Source organism: Phocoena sinus, chromosome 6 (assembly GCF_008692025.1).
Source record: "Phocoena sinus isolate mPhoSin1 chromosome 6, mPhoSin1.pri, whole genome shotgun sequence".
NCBI classification, from domain to species: Eukaryota; Metazoa; Chordata; class Mammalia; order Artiodactyla; family Phocoenidae; genus Phocoena; species Phocoena sinus.
Window position 1 is genome coordinate 94,333,024 of NC_045768.1, and position 13,335 is coordinate 94,346,358.

Below are 13,335 nucleotides of genomic sequence, written 5' to 3' on the forward strand. Positions count from 1 at the left end.
TGTATTTGGCCTTGTGAGTACACAACGGTCTCACCACTAAAGGCCCCTCATGGTTTTGTACACACAGAGGTTCTGAACTAGGTGCAGAGATCATGGGAACTCTTGGTGGGTTAGCTGAGCCGTTGCTGTGTCTAGACACATCTCCCTGACGGACAAACCAGGCTTTAAACTCTGCCACCCAGACTGGCTCTGGGTTGCAGCCATGGCCTGAGGGAGTGGGCTCCTGGTCTGATTATCCTCTAAGCTGGGGCTCTTCTCAGTTTATTAGATGAATTGCTACACTTTCTGGTAATTGTTTAATTCTCCATTATTTTTTCTGTGTTTAACTTTTAAAAATTATTTACTTCAAAATTGTGGTAGTAAATTATATATAAAATTTACCATTTTAATCATTTTTTAAGTGTACAGTTCAATGGCCTTAAGTACATTCACATTGTTGTGCAACCATCACCACCATCCATCTACAGAATTTTTTCATCTTGCAAAACTGAAACTCTGGACCCAGTAAACACTAAGTCCTCTTCCTCCCTCCCCCAGCCCCTGGCAACCACCCTTCTGCTTTCTGTCTCTATGAATCTGACTACATTAGGGACCTCATATAAATGGACTTATAAGGTATTTGTCCTCTTGTGACTGACTTATTTCACTTAGCATAATGTCCTCAAGGTCATTCTATGTTGTAGCATGTGCCAGAATTTCCCCTTTTTCTAATACTGAATAATATTCTATTAGGTAGATGGACCACATTGTGTTTATCTATCCAGCTATAGACGGACACTCGAGGTACTTCTACCTTCGGTTATTATGAATAAGGCTGCTGTGAACACAGGTGTAAAAGTAGCTCTTTGTGTTCCTGTTTAATTCTACATTACCTATGCTCTGTGTTGAAACAAGAAAACTTTGAATTTAGCTACGCCCTTTTTCCCTCTCCATAAAATAAAGTGACTTCTTCTGACCCTGGGTAATAGCATTTTATTAATACTTCTGAGAACCAATTATATAATTTTCTTTTTTCAATAAACTGAATAATAAGACAAATTTGTGGGAGGATTAAAATGCCAAAGGCGTATTTTGGTGAAGTACCAAGGATGGTTGAAATCATCGAAAAATTCATTTAACCTACTAAATTCTCAAATCTAACCAAGTCAAAGGACTTTTTAAACATAAGCCCCATAAACTGTAATTGGACCACACAGTTCAAGTGCATGGTTCCAACCTTCTGAGCCCTGCAAAGGGTGGCACATATGTTAGCTTATGTGTAACCAACGGTAGGGCAAGATACCCACACAAGGGTGCAGTCCCCTGGCCACATTGACCTGGGGAAGACTCATCAGCCATTGTTGACCAGCACAGTAGAGAGAAAATAAGGAAGAGCAGGTACTACTAGGCTAACAAACCAAGCACATTGCTTTTCATCCAGGCTTTGCACTGACTCAGAAGGGATAATTAAGATGGATCTTGGCATGGTCCAGTCACTGAGTTGCTCAGGAAGCCTGTGACTAGGCAGATCAGCGGGCCCCTGAAGACCAGGATTGGGGTCATTGAGAGTTCATGGCCAGCAAGTCACAGTGGCAAAAGGCGAAACTGAATAGCAGGTGAGGTCTATGAGTACAGGAGACCAATGTTATCTCGGGTTTTGTGCCATTCCATGCAGTGTGCTGGGCAGGGTCATGGGGTCCCTGAGCCCCTGGTAGCCTGCTATGAGACATCTGCAGGAGATGCAAGGGCCCAAGAGAGGTCAGAGCTCTCCACCAGCCTTGTCAACTCTTACACGTTAGCGTCCAGTATCATCCAAGGTAGTGATGACTACAGGTCAGCCAGAAGACTCTTCGTTCCCCTAAAATGCCCATCTGCTTTGTGCTACTTGAAATTGTCTCACTTTCCAGTTTAAGATGTGGCTTTGTGAGAGATAAACCTGATTTCAGTTGAGACTGAGTAAATGATTAATATTAGGCACTGTTTATTCGGCAAAGGGGAAGAAAGCCCAGCTGCTCTGGGTGACAGGAGGTTAAAATGTAAGAAGCTTCTTAGATAAGAAAAAAGAGCCAAGAAATGGCAGATATGGGTTTCACTGGGGACCAACACTGTGTTTTTTCTAACATATCAAAGTAAAACCTATAGTCAGATGTGCTGAGGGAGTGCTAACCGCTGACAGCTCATGCATAGACCAGGCTGTCCACTAGCCCTGTAGCCACAGTGGGTGCACTGTGGAAACTCAAACACTGAGTACCCTTATTGCAACTACATCTCATTCAAGGTCTGGCTAGCCATTCCCATTAGTAGTATCAATTTATCGAAATCTATGTACCATACTGTGGGCTGAGCTCAAAGTCAACTGGTGGATCGGTTGATTATGTACATTTCATGGTCCTATTTTAAATGTGTTCCTTATAGAAATGACAAGTGGTGAAATTAGATTCATGAGTTTAATAGTCATAATAATTGTAGTGACACCAAAATCATGGAAAGGAGAATGTGATCACAGAATTCTTAAAAATCGATCTAGCACAAAACTTTTCTATAAATACCCTAAGACAATGATGGAGATTAAGATAAACAGGGATATTACGTGGGTGTCATGTACCCCCTGATATGATGAGGTGAGAAGGACACCTCACCCCTGTGATATTCTTTCCTCAAACCCATAAACATAGTCTAGTCATGAGAAAAACATCAGACAAACCCCACCTGAAGGCCATTCTACAAAATATATGACCAGTACCTTCTCAAAATTGTCAAGGTTGTGAGAGATAAAGAACGGGTAAGAAACAATCACAGATGTAAGGAGACATGATGACTAAATGTGATGTGGTGCTCTGTCTTGGAACTTGGAACAGAAAAGGACATTAATAGGAATACTGAACAGAGACTGAACACAGTCTGGGCAGTAGTTAATGGTAATGCATAAATCTTAGTTTTGACAAACAAAATAGGGTGTTTCTCTTTGAAACTTTTCTGTGAATCTAAAATTATTCATCCAAAAAATTATTTTGAAAGCAGAGACATGGAAATTCTTAGAAGGAATCCATAATAAATGCAGAGATCAAAAACACTGTAACAGAAATGAAGAATATCTTTGATGGATCTATTAAGAGACTGGACACAGCTGAGGAAAAAAATGTCTGCACTTGAAGATATGTCAATAGAAACTTCCAAAACCAAAAAGTAAAGAGAAAAAAATGACTGAAAATTACTGAACAAGAACTTCGGGATAACTACAAAGTTAGACCATACATGTAATGGGAACACTCGAAGTAGAAGAAAGGGAAAAGAATAGAAGAATTATTTGAAGCAATGACTGAGAATTTCCCAATATTAATGTCAGTCACTAAACCACAGATACAGGAAGCTCAGAAAACACCAATCAGGATAAATGCCAAAAAAAAAAACAAAAAAACAAAAAAAACACTATATCTTGGTGTATTATTTTCAGACTACAGGAAAAATAACCTGAAAGAAGCCAGAGGGGGAAAAGCGCTACACTTATTGAGGAGAAAATATAAGAATAACATCTTACTTCTCAGAAACCATGCATACAAGAAAAGAGTGGTGTAAAATATCTAAATTGTTGGGAGAAAAAAATCATCTAGAATTCTGTATCCGGTGAAATTATTCTTCAAAAGTTAAGGAGAAATAAAGACTTTCTCAAACAAACAAAAATTGAGGGAATTTGTTACCAGTAGACCTGCCTTGCAAGAAATGTTTAAACAAGTTCTTTAGAGAAAAGGAAAATATTTAGATCAGAAACTCAGACCTACGTAAAGAAGGGAAGAACATCAAAGAAGGATATGTAAAGGTTAAATAAAAACTTTTATTTTTCTTATTTCTTCATTGATAAAAGTTGTTAAACAGATGAAAGTTTGTTCAAGATGATTATAGCAATAATGTATTTGATTATGTATATTATAAATATATATATATGCTTATGTATGCTTATATATAAGTGAAATGGCTGACAGCAATGATACTAAATACAAGAAGAAGAAATTAAGATTATTTTGTGGTTATAAGATACTCACATTACCCATGAAGTGAAGTGAAACTGGACTTGGATTAGTTGTAAAAATATACTGCAAACTCTAGAGCAACCACTAAAAGAAGTTAAAAAAAAGTATAACTGATATGCTAAGAAAGGAGAGAAAATGGAATCATATAAGATATTCAATTAAAACCATAAAAGGAAGAAAAAGAGTGGAAGACAAAAATAGGAACAAAGAACAGGAGCAACAAATAGATAATAGTAATAAATATGGTAAATATTAATCCAACTATATCAATAATAACACTGAATTTCAATAATTAAAATGCTCCATTAAAAGAGAGATTGTCAGAGTGGATAAAAATACATGGTCTAGGGCTTCCCTGGTGGCACAGTGGTTGAGAGTCTGCCTGCCGATGCAGGGGACACAGGTTCGTACCCCGGTCCGGGAAGATCCCACATGCTGTGGAGTGGCTAGGTGCGTGAGCCATGGCTGCTGAGCCTGCGTGTCCGGAGCCTGTGCTCCACAACGGGAGAGACCACAGCAGTGAGAGGCCCATGTACCACAATAAATAAATAAATAAATACTTAAAAAAAAAAAATACATGGTCTAACTATACCTTGTCTATGAGAAGTTCACTTTAAAGATAAAGACACATATGGATTAAAAGTAAAGGAATGGAGGAAGAGGTATCACGCTAACACTGATCAAAAGAAAGTGTGCGTGACTGTATTAATTTCAGACAGAGCAGACTGCAGAGCAAGGAAAGTTGTCAGAGATAAAGAGGGGCATTACATAATGGGATTAATACAGCAAGCAGACATCAGTTACATCATCCCATAGCAGCAGAATACATATTCTTCTCAAGCTTACATGCAACATTCACCAAGAAAGACCACAGTCTGGGCCATAAAACATGCCTTAACAAATTTAAATGAATAGAAATCATACAATTTATGTTCTCAGACCACAATGGCATTAAAGTAGAAATTAATAACAGAAAAATAGCTGGAAAATCTAATAATATGTTGAGACTAAACAGCATACTTCTAAATAACACATGGATCAAACAAACTCAAGAGGAATTTTAAAATATTTTGACAAAATGAAAATAAAAATACAACTTATCAAAACTTGTGGGAAGTAGCAAAAGCAGTGCCTATAGGGAAATTTATAACATTGAAGGCATATATTAGAAAAGAAGTTCTAAAATTAACAACCTAAGCTTCCACTTTAGGAAATGAGAAAAATAAGAGCAAATTAAATTCAAAGTAAGCAGAATAAAAGAAATAACAAAAATGGGAGGAGAAATCAATGAAATTGAAAATAGGAAATCAGTAGAGAAAATCAACAAAATCAAAGGATGGTTCTTTGAAAATATCCATAAAATTTATAAGGCTAACTAAAAAAAAAAGACAGAGGATATAAGTTATGATTATCAAAAATCATTAAGATGCCATGGGTTTTAAAAGGATAATAAAAGAATACTATGAGTAACTCTATGCCCACAAATTGGATAGCCTTGATAAAATGGACAAATTCCTTGAAGGATACAATTTCACAAACTTACATATGAAGAAATAGACAATTTAAAGGGTCCTATATCTATTAAAGAAATTGAATCTACAGTTAGTAACCTTCCTAAACAGAAAGAACCAGGTCCAGATGAATTTAAGTGTGAGTTCTACTAAATATTTAAGGAATAAATTATACCAATTCTCTATCATCTCTTCCAGAAGATAGAAGGAGAAGTAATATGTCCTAATTCATTCTTTGGGACTAGCATTACTCCAATACCAAAACCAGACATTACAACAAAACCACAGACCATTGTCTCTTATGAACATAGATGCAAATGTTTTCTACAAATGTTAGCAAATTGTATCCAATATAAGGAGATGTATAAGGTATATACACCATGACCAACTGAAATTTATCCCATGTGTGCAAATCTGTTTCAATAGCTGAAAATCAATTAATGTAATCCACTGCATCAACAGGCTAAAGAAGAAAAATCACATAATCACATCAGTAGATGAAGAAAAAGCAGATGACAAAATCCAACACCCATCCATACTAAAAACTCTCAGCAAAATAGCAATAAATGGGAAACTTCCTTGTCATCTACAGAAAACCTACATCTAACATCATGCTTAATGGTGAGAACCTTCAATCCTTCCTGCTAAGATCAGGAAAAAGGCAATGATGAACCCTCTCACCACTCATTGTCAATATTGTACTGGAAGTCCTAGGTAATACAAGACAAGGAAAGGAAAACCTAGAGGCTTAAAACAACTGCTCAATATTCTGTAATAATCTAAATGGGAAAAGAACTTGAAAAAAGAATAGATACATGTATATGTATAACCAAATCACTTTGCTATACACCTGAAACTAACACAACGTTGTTAATCAACTATACTCCAATATAAAATAATTTTTTAAAAAAACATATTTATCTCAGTTTCCATAGGTCAGGAATGCAGGTTGGATCATCTGTTCAGGGTCTCTCAAATTGTCACCTGGTCTGTGCTCCTTCTGGAGCTCAGGGTTCCCTTTCATGCTCATGTGGCTGTTGGAAGAATCCAGATCCTTGTGGTTGTAGGAGGGAGGTCTCTGTTCTCTTGCTGGCTGTCAGCTGGGGGTCTTTTCAGCTTCTACAGGATGTCCTCAGGCCCTTTCCATGTGGTCCCTTCTATAGGTTCTCTTATACCCAGAATCTCTCTTCTTTCAGGATGGGCCCAGCCTTTTTCAGGCTCACCTCTTTAAGTCAGGTCCACCTGAATAATTTCCCTTTTGACTAAGTGAAAGTCAACTGACTGGAAATCTAATCATGAGAATGTTGCCCCATGATATTAAGAGGCTCTGCCCTCACTTACAAGGAGGGAATTATTCAGGAAGTGCATATGAATGAGTGGGAATCTTGAGGGTCATTTTAGAATTCTGCCTGCCACAGTGTATGTTTCCCATAACAATACAAGACAAGAGATTTACCACAGCTAAATGAAGGAGGCTGTATAGTCTAGTAAACTAAAGATCCTCCCCTGGAATCAGCCAGCTTTAGCAAGTTTTACTGAACTACCAGAGCAAGTTACTCATCTTCCTTGGTTTTCATTTCTGTATGATGAAAATATTGAGGACGTGGACTTCATGGGGTTGTAGACTTACTGAGCTCATTCACACAAAGCATTTGGTTCAGTGCTTAGCACATACGTGTTAAGTCAACATGACTAAGCTTCTCTCACGACTGTTATTTCCAAAGTCACTGCAGGGCCATGGTAGCATGGGTAAGAAGGTTATCGTATGCATGCAAATCCCACTACACTGTCGTCAAAACTGAGTATTGGAAAGGAGCCAAGGACCTTATGGAGCTACGGATAGAAATTCTGCAAGCCAGGTCCAAGACTTGAGGGGAGGAGGAACCCCTTGGATATGGCCAAATCCTCAACTAAACTTACGTGTCCTGGCCTGGGTGGAGCATTAGTCATGGGACAAGGAAGCTGATGTGGCAGAGCCAATACATCCATGTGAGGCTGCTAGTGTCCCCACTGCCTGCTTAGCACTTTTAAAAAGGACACCTAAGTGCCCCTCCTGAGATCTTAAGTACCGAAAACTTGGCCAAAGATATCCTGTACTCTAGTCCTGCTTCTAATACCAATCTCACTTGTGGTCAGATATGAGCTCCTTAAGCTGCTTTCTTTCTGGGAAACAAGTTACATAAACCCAACTCCCTGTATGGCCCCATGCCAGTTGAGTTACTTAAAAACTTTGCTTTAAGTCAATCAAAACAGGGTCTGCCTGGGAGGGCATTCATTAGTGAATGCTGGCACAGCACCTTCTGATGTTAATTATTGTTATTGGGAGATATTCGTTAAGGATGTTGAGAATCGTCTTGCAAGGGGCAGTGTTTATTAAAATGCAAATTGTCCTAGGCACCCTCTTCCCCTCAAGCTTTGGAAATCAAAGAGAATTATGGAGTGCGTACTTATTCTAAGACGACTTTTCCCACCCACCTAGTCCTGTGGCTTGCAGTGGAAGTCTTGGAGTGCTATATGCCTTTTGGCAGTGGAAACTGTTTCATTTTGATCTATCTTTTGAGAAAGAAGTATTAGCAAGTATGGCACTCAGAGCAATTATGGCCCAAATAGGGAATCTCTGACTCACATTGGAGAGTCCAGAACTGGCCCACAAATCTGCCACCAGTAGCATGTGGTTACTGAGCACTTGAAATATGGTCAGTGCCAATAGAGATGTGCTGTATGAGTAAAATACATACCAAGTTTTGAAGACTTAGTATAGCAAAAATAATGAAAAGTAATTAATTAATGGGTTTCTTTTGGTACTGATTACATGTTGAAATGATACTATTCTGGCTATATTGGCTAAAACGACTTTTATCATAAAAATTAATTCCACATGTTTCTTTTTACATTTTAAATGTGGCTTCTAGAAAATGTACAATTACAGTTGTGTCTCTTGTACCCTGTCTGGCGATCAGGGCAGTTCTAGACAGAATGAGGGCCCTGGTCCAAACCTTTCCTTCCTGTTCAGAATAACCTCCTTTCTGGGCACTCTGCCTCCCCTGTAGCTGCCTGCGCCCCTTCCATCCCTGGACCAGAGGGTTCTGGTTGGCATGGTGTTGGCATTGCCTACTCAAAGCCCTTGCATAAACTCCATCGTCAGGACCCACATCTGCTTGCCTTTTGCACCTTCCCACCTCCCAGCCACCTTTATGCCCTAGTTCTGAAACATGCCAGGCCCATGGTTTCCTGAGCAACCCTGTGTGCTCCCAGCATTACTGCTCCTGGGACCCCTTTTGTCTTCCCAAGACCATGTCCCCTCTCACATCCCCTGTGCAGTTCTCCTGACACCCCTGCCCTCCCTGCATTCCTGTTGTCCTTGTGTTTATTACAGCACATTGACATTGTGTTGAAATTTTTCAATGTCTTTCTTCTCATTAGACTGCACACTCCTCAGCGGAAGGACACCACATCTTTTTATCTCTGTCTCCACGGCATGTAGTAAATATTTGTTAAATGCCCACAGAATGAAAGAACCACAGGGTAAATTGTGCTAGGTTACTAACACTGCATGTCTATACGACGTACTGCGGTAACAGCTGAGGTGCTGCAGGCTTTGTTTTTATTTTTATGTTTAATCATTATTTTCTTTTAATAACAATGAAAACCTCTGGAGAGAGTAAAGCCAGTAGTAATCCTCTGAAGTGAGGAGTCCAAGTGCATTCTCTCCCCTTTCAAGGCATCTGGCTTCCCCTTGGGTCACCACCTGCCTCAGCCAGGGGTGAGATTCTTGGTGTTATGGTGGGTTGAACGCTGAGAATTTCCACCAAGTGCCAACTAGCCTTGCTGGGATGGCGATCTTGCAAACAGAAAGCTCAGAGGGTGACTGGCTGCTTGCCTGTTTTCACAGGAGATAGGAATCTCCTTTCTGCCATGCCGGTCAATGTGTGTGTTGTTTAGTTGCAAGTCTGTTTGGGGTTGCTGAGGCCATGTTGCTTCATACAACTGGCCTTGCCCTCCCCAGGCCTCCCCCTCCTCAGGCTTCCCCGATGTGAGGATGTGTCTGGCTCCTGGAAGCAGCTTTGGTCCATTTGCCCTCCCTCTGCTGGACAACTGAGCAGAGCTCCTAGAGCAGGTCACTGCTGATTCAGAGTGTTATGTTTTGGGGATGTCCTGCTTCAAGAAAGCTCAATAGACAGAAAGCTAACTGAGTAACCTAAATGATTAGGACTGATTCTCTCCCTGAGAATGGAGCTTCCTGGAGACTTACTCCAAGTTCCTGTAAGGAGTCAGCCAGTATTATTAAAAATAATCTTTCCTTTTAATGTGATTGACTGTAAGCTTTTCAGGAATACACCTTTTCATAGATTAAGACCTAGCTTTTCTTTGGTCAGAAAAGCAAAGAAAGTCTTGCCTGTCCAAAACATAAAAATCCAAACCTAACTCATACAAAGAAATCCACTATCTCATTTGCCCACAAAACTGCAAGGGGGAGCCATTGAAACCTGCAGAGTAAGAAAGAGAATAAATCAGCCAAGGGAGATCGTCGTGAGTGAGCAATGGGGCCTTGCACTGTGGGTTGTGTTCTGGCTTTGGCCAGCCCAGCTGCTTTCCCATGATGCTGGCCTGCTGGGCCTCACTGTAACATCACTGCTGGGTTGCCCAAAATCATTATGCAATTCTCCATCATGTAAGCTCTCGCCCAGGACCAATGGAAGGTTGCTTTTTGCTCGGTTAGACCAGATTTGAAACTAATCAAGATATGCATTATTTTCCTCTGAGGGATACAGGTTGTTGTCAGTCTAGGCAATGGGCCATTTGGCAGCAGGTTCTAAGTTGCCCGTCCATCCAGCCCTCCATGGCACTAAGTAGAGCTGTCAACATTCTCCCTGCAGCTCCCTTGGCAAACGGCATGAGAACTCCAGCTGGCCCAGCAGTCAGCGGCCCAGATCTCCACCTGGACTTCTTCAGGTGCGGCACTGATCCTGGGAGGATACAGCCTCTGAATGTATGAATGTGGACAACGGTCCTTAGTTCTGTGGCCTGCTCCAGGAAGGCGTGGCATTAGACCAAAGTTACACGGTAAGCCCTGGGCCTTCTACCACACCTGCCACTTCCTTTCCGAGTCTATACGATTCAGGTCTTCCAGGGTTTTTGTTTACTTTTGTTTCATTAAAATTCAAATACTGACTTTGTATTGACTGAACTTGACTATGCACAGTCAGAGACTCAGAGCATAGCAGGGCTGGGCTACGAGTGGTGAACGGATCCTGGATCCTTTTTGGCCCTCAGGTTTCTAAGTCACATGATCCTGCAGCCTCAGTTTAATCATGTGTAAAATGAGCACATGGTCCCACATAATTTGTAAGGCCCAGCCTCTTGGACAGTGTATAAAGCTCAGGAACTAATAAAACTGCTGAGACGAATCAATTTTCAACACATAGAAACACGATTCACACTCCTGGGTTAAAAGAGTAGATGAAGGTGAAAGAAAAAATCCTCCCTTCTTCATATTTCCTTAGTCAACAGCTACTATCTTATATCTTTTGCTGGATCTTCATAAAAGGAAATATTATATCCTTGGAAAAGCACACATATCTGCTTTGTTGTCCTTCCTCATGGTCATCCTAAAATCCCACTGCTGGGTGGTACCTCTGATGCCCACCTAAGCTTTTGGAACCTGCAAAAATTCACAAAAGTTCAAAAAGGAACAAAAAACATCAGGAGATAATCAAAAGAATCAAAATCTCCAGGCAACTGTACATCATACAACTCAGTTTTTATTGCATTCAGTTGTAATAATGTCCACAGTTAATTTCTCCTGATTTACGTCTATGCATTGAACAAACACATTTCGCAGATCTTTAAGAATTTTTAAAAGGAAGACATTTTTCAGACCTGTACCTTTGTGACATCAAAATACCCCACTAGAAAGTGTATAGTTCAGACAGGCAACCTGCTGCTTTATCTTGGTAAATCCAAACAGCATGACTGATTTTTTTGTCCTCCCGTAAACTCACTAAACTGATTGTTGTCAACATGTCAAGTGCTCCAAGTGAAGGTGGTTACTCAGAGCTACATGCAGGCTTTGTTTTGTTTTAATTTCAGGACTAGCAAGGTGGGACATTAACATGTCTGTATTTACCACCAAGACTGGATGTTTTTAGTGGGAGTTAAATATGTTTAAAATGTAATTATTAATATTACCATGACTAATAACATCACAACTAATAATATTCACAACACATAATATTTTCCCATGCCTTATCTCACTGGATCTCCCTAAAAACTCAATGAGGGGGGGAATGTTTTTGTTTATTGAAGAGGTCCTGATTCTCAGAGAAGTGAAGTAGTTTTCTCAAGGTCACAGGTGGCATGGTCACTCAGCTTTCAGGTTCACAACTCAGGTGTTCAGACTTTTAAGTCCCTGCTCACTCTGGCATGTTGTATGCCTTTGAAATGCACATCTGTAATAGTTTTAAGGAGCAAATCAAACAAGTAGGTTGAAATAAAGAAAGCAGTTGTTTAAATATTTGAAACTAAAATTTTTATAATATTAGCTATTAAAACATTTTTATTTAAAACTGTCATGTGAATAAAGATTGTTACTGTTGTTCTGTAATCTGTATTAGCCCTCATCTTCATTTTGTGGATTACTGAAGGTCAGCTATGGCCATTTATTCATTTGAGCAAATTTTGTGTTTTAAACAAATTCCTTCTATGAGAAATATTTGACATGCCCTTAATTAATCATAAGGAATAAGGTTTATTGGGCTCATCTTCAAGAACTGTACATAACAAAGAGTAGGTTTCATGTCTTTTCAGAAAAATCCTTATCAGTTGCTTTAAAATTCAACTAACCACCCCCCGACCGATTTTAATCGAGGTTGACTTTAATTAAAAAGTTTAACTTTGCTTCTGCAATACAAAATGGCACCTGTTAATAAGGTTAGTAAGTTAATCCCATATATCTGGTTGATATAGAGCAACACTCAGTTTCCAAGTACAATTGCACTTCTCCCATTAGAGTGCTATAAGCCTATAAGGAGAGTGTTGTCCCCATGCCTTGGAATCTGATTATCACTGGAGAACTCTCACCAATGTTGTCCAGGTCAGTGTTTCCAGTTGGACTTTAGTGAAGATTTGAAGGTCAGGGTGAGAAGCTCTTATCAGCCAAGGCCCTTTTTTTCAATAGCTGGAACTCAAAAGTGAAGCAGAACAGGCAAGGCATGGGGTTATAGCAGACTCAGTGGACTGGCAACATTTGTGGACAGCCAATCACTTTTGAAGCTTCCAATAATTCTGTCCCAGGATGCTTACTTGTGCTACCTGCAGGAGAGACAGTCGAGGGAGTGGGGAGCTTCCCACTGAAGATCTATAGTCCTAGCACTTTGCAGAACTAGGTCAACTTCATCAATAATGAAGGGTATTTTTGCATAGGGCACAAAAAACTGCATTAAAAGAGATGTAGATTTTTATAATTTTTTTGAGTCTTATCTTCTTTTCTTGGTAATAATGGCTAAAGTTTGTCTATTTTGTTTATTTTTTCAAAAAAGCAGCTCTTATTTTCATTGATCCTTTTTTTTGTCTTTTTAGTTTCTATTTCATTTATTTCCACTCTCACCTTTGTTATTTCCTTCCTTCTATGAACTTTGGGCTTAATTTCATTTTTCTTTTTCTAGTTCCTTGAGCTGTAAAGGGAACCCTGGTGCACTACTGGTAGGAATGTAAACTGATGCAGCCACTATGGAAAACAGTATGGAGATTCACCAAAAGATTAAATTAGAATTATCACATAATCCAGCAATCCCCACTTCTAGGTTTTTACCCAAAGG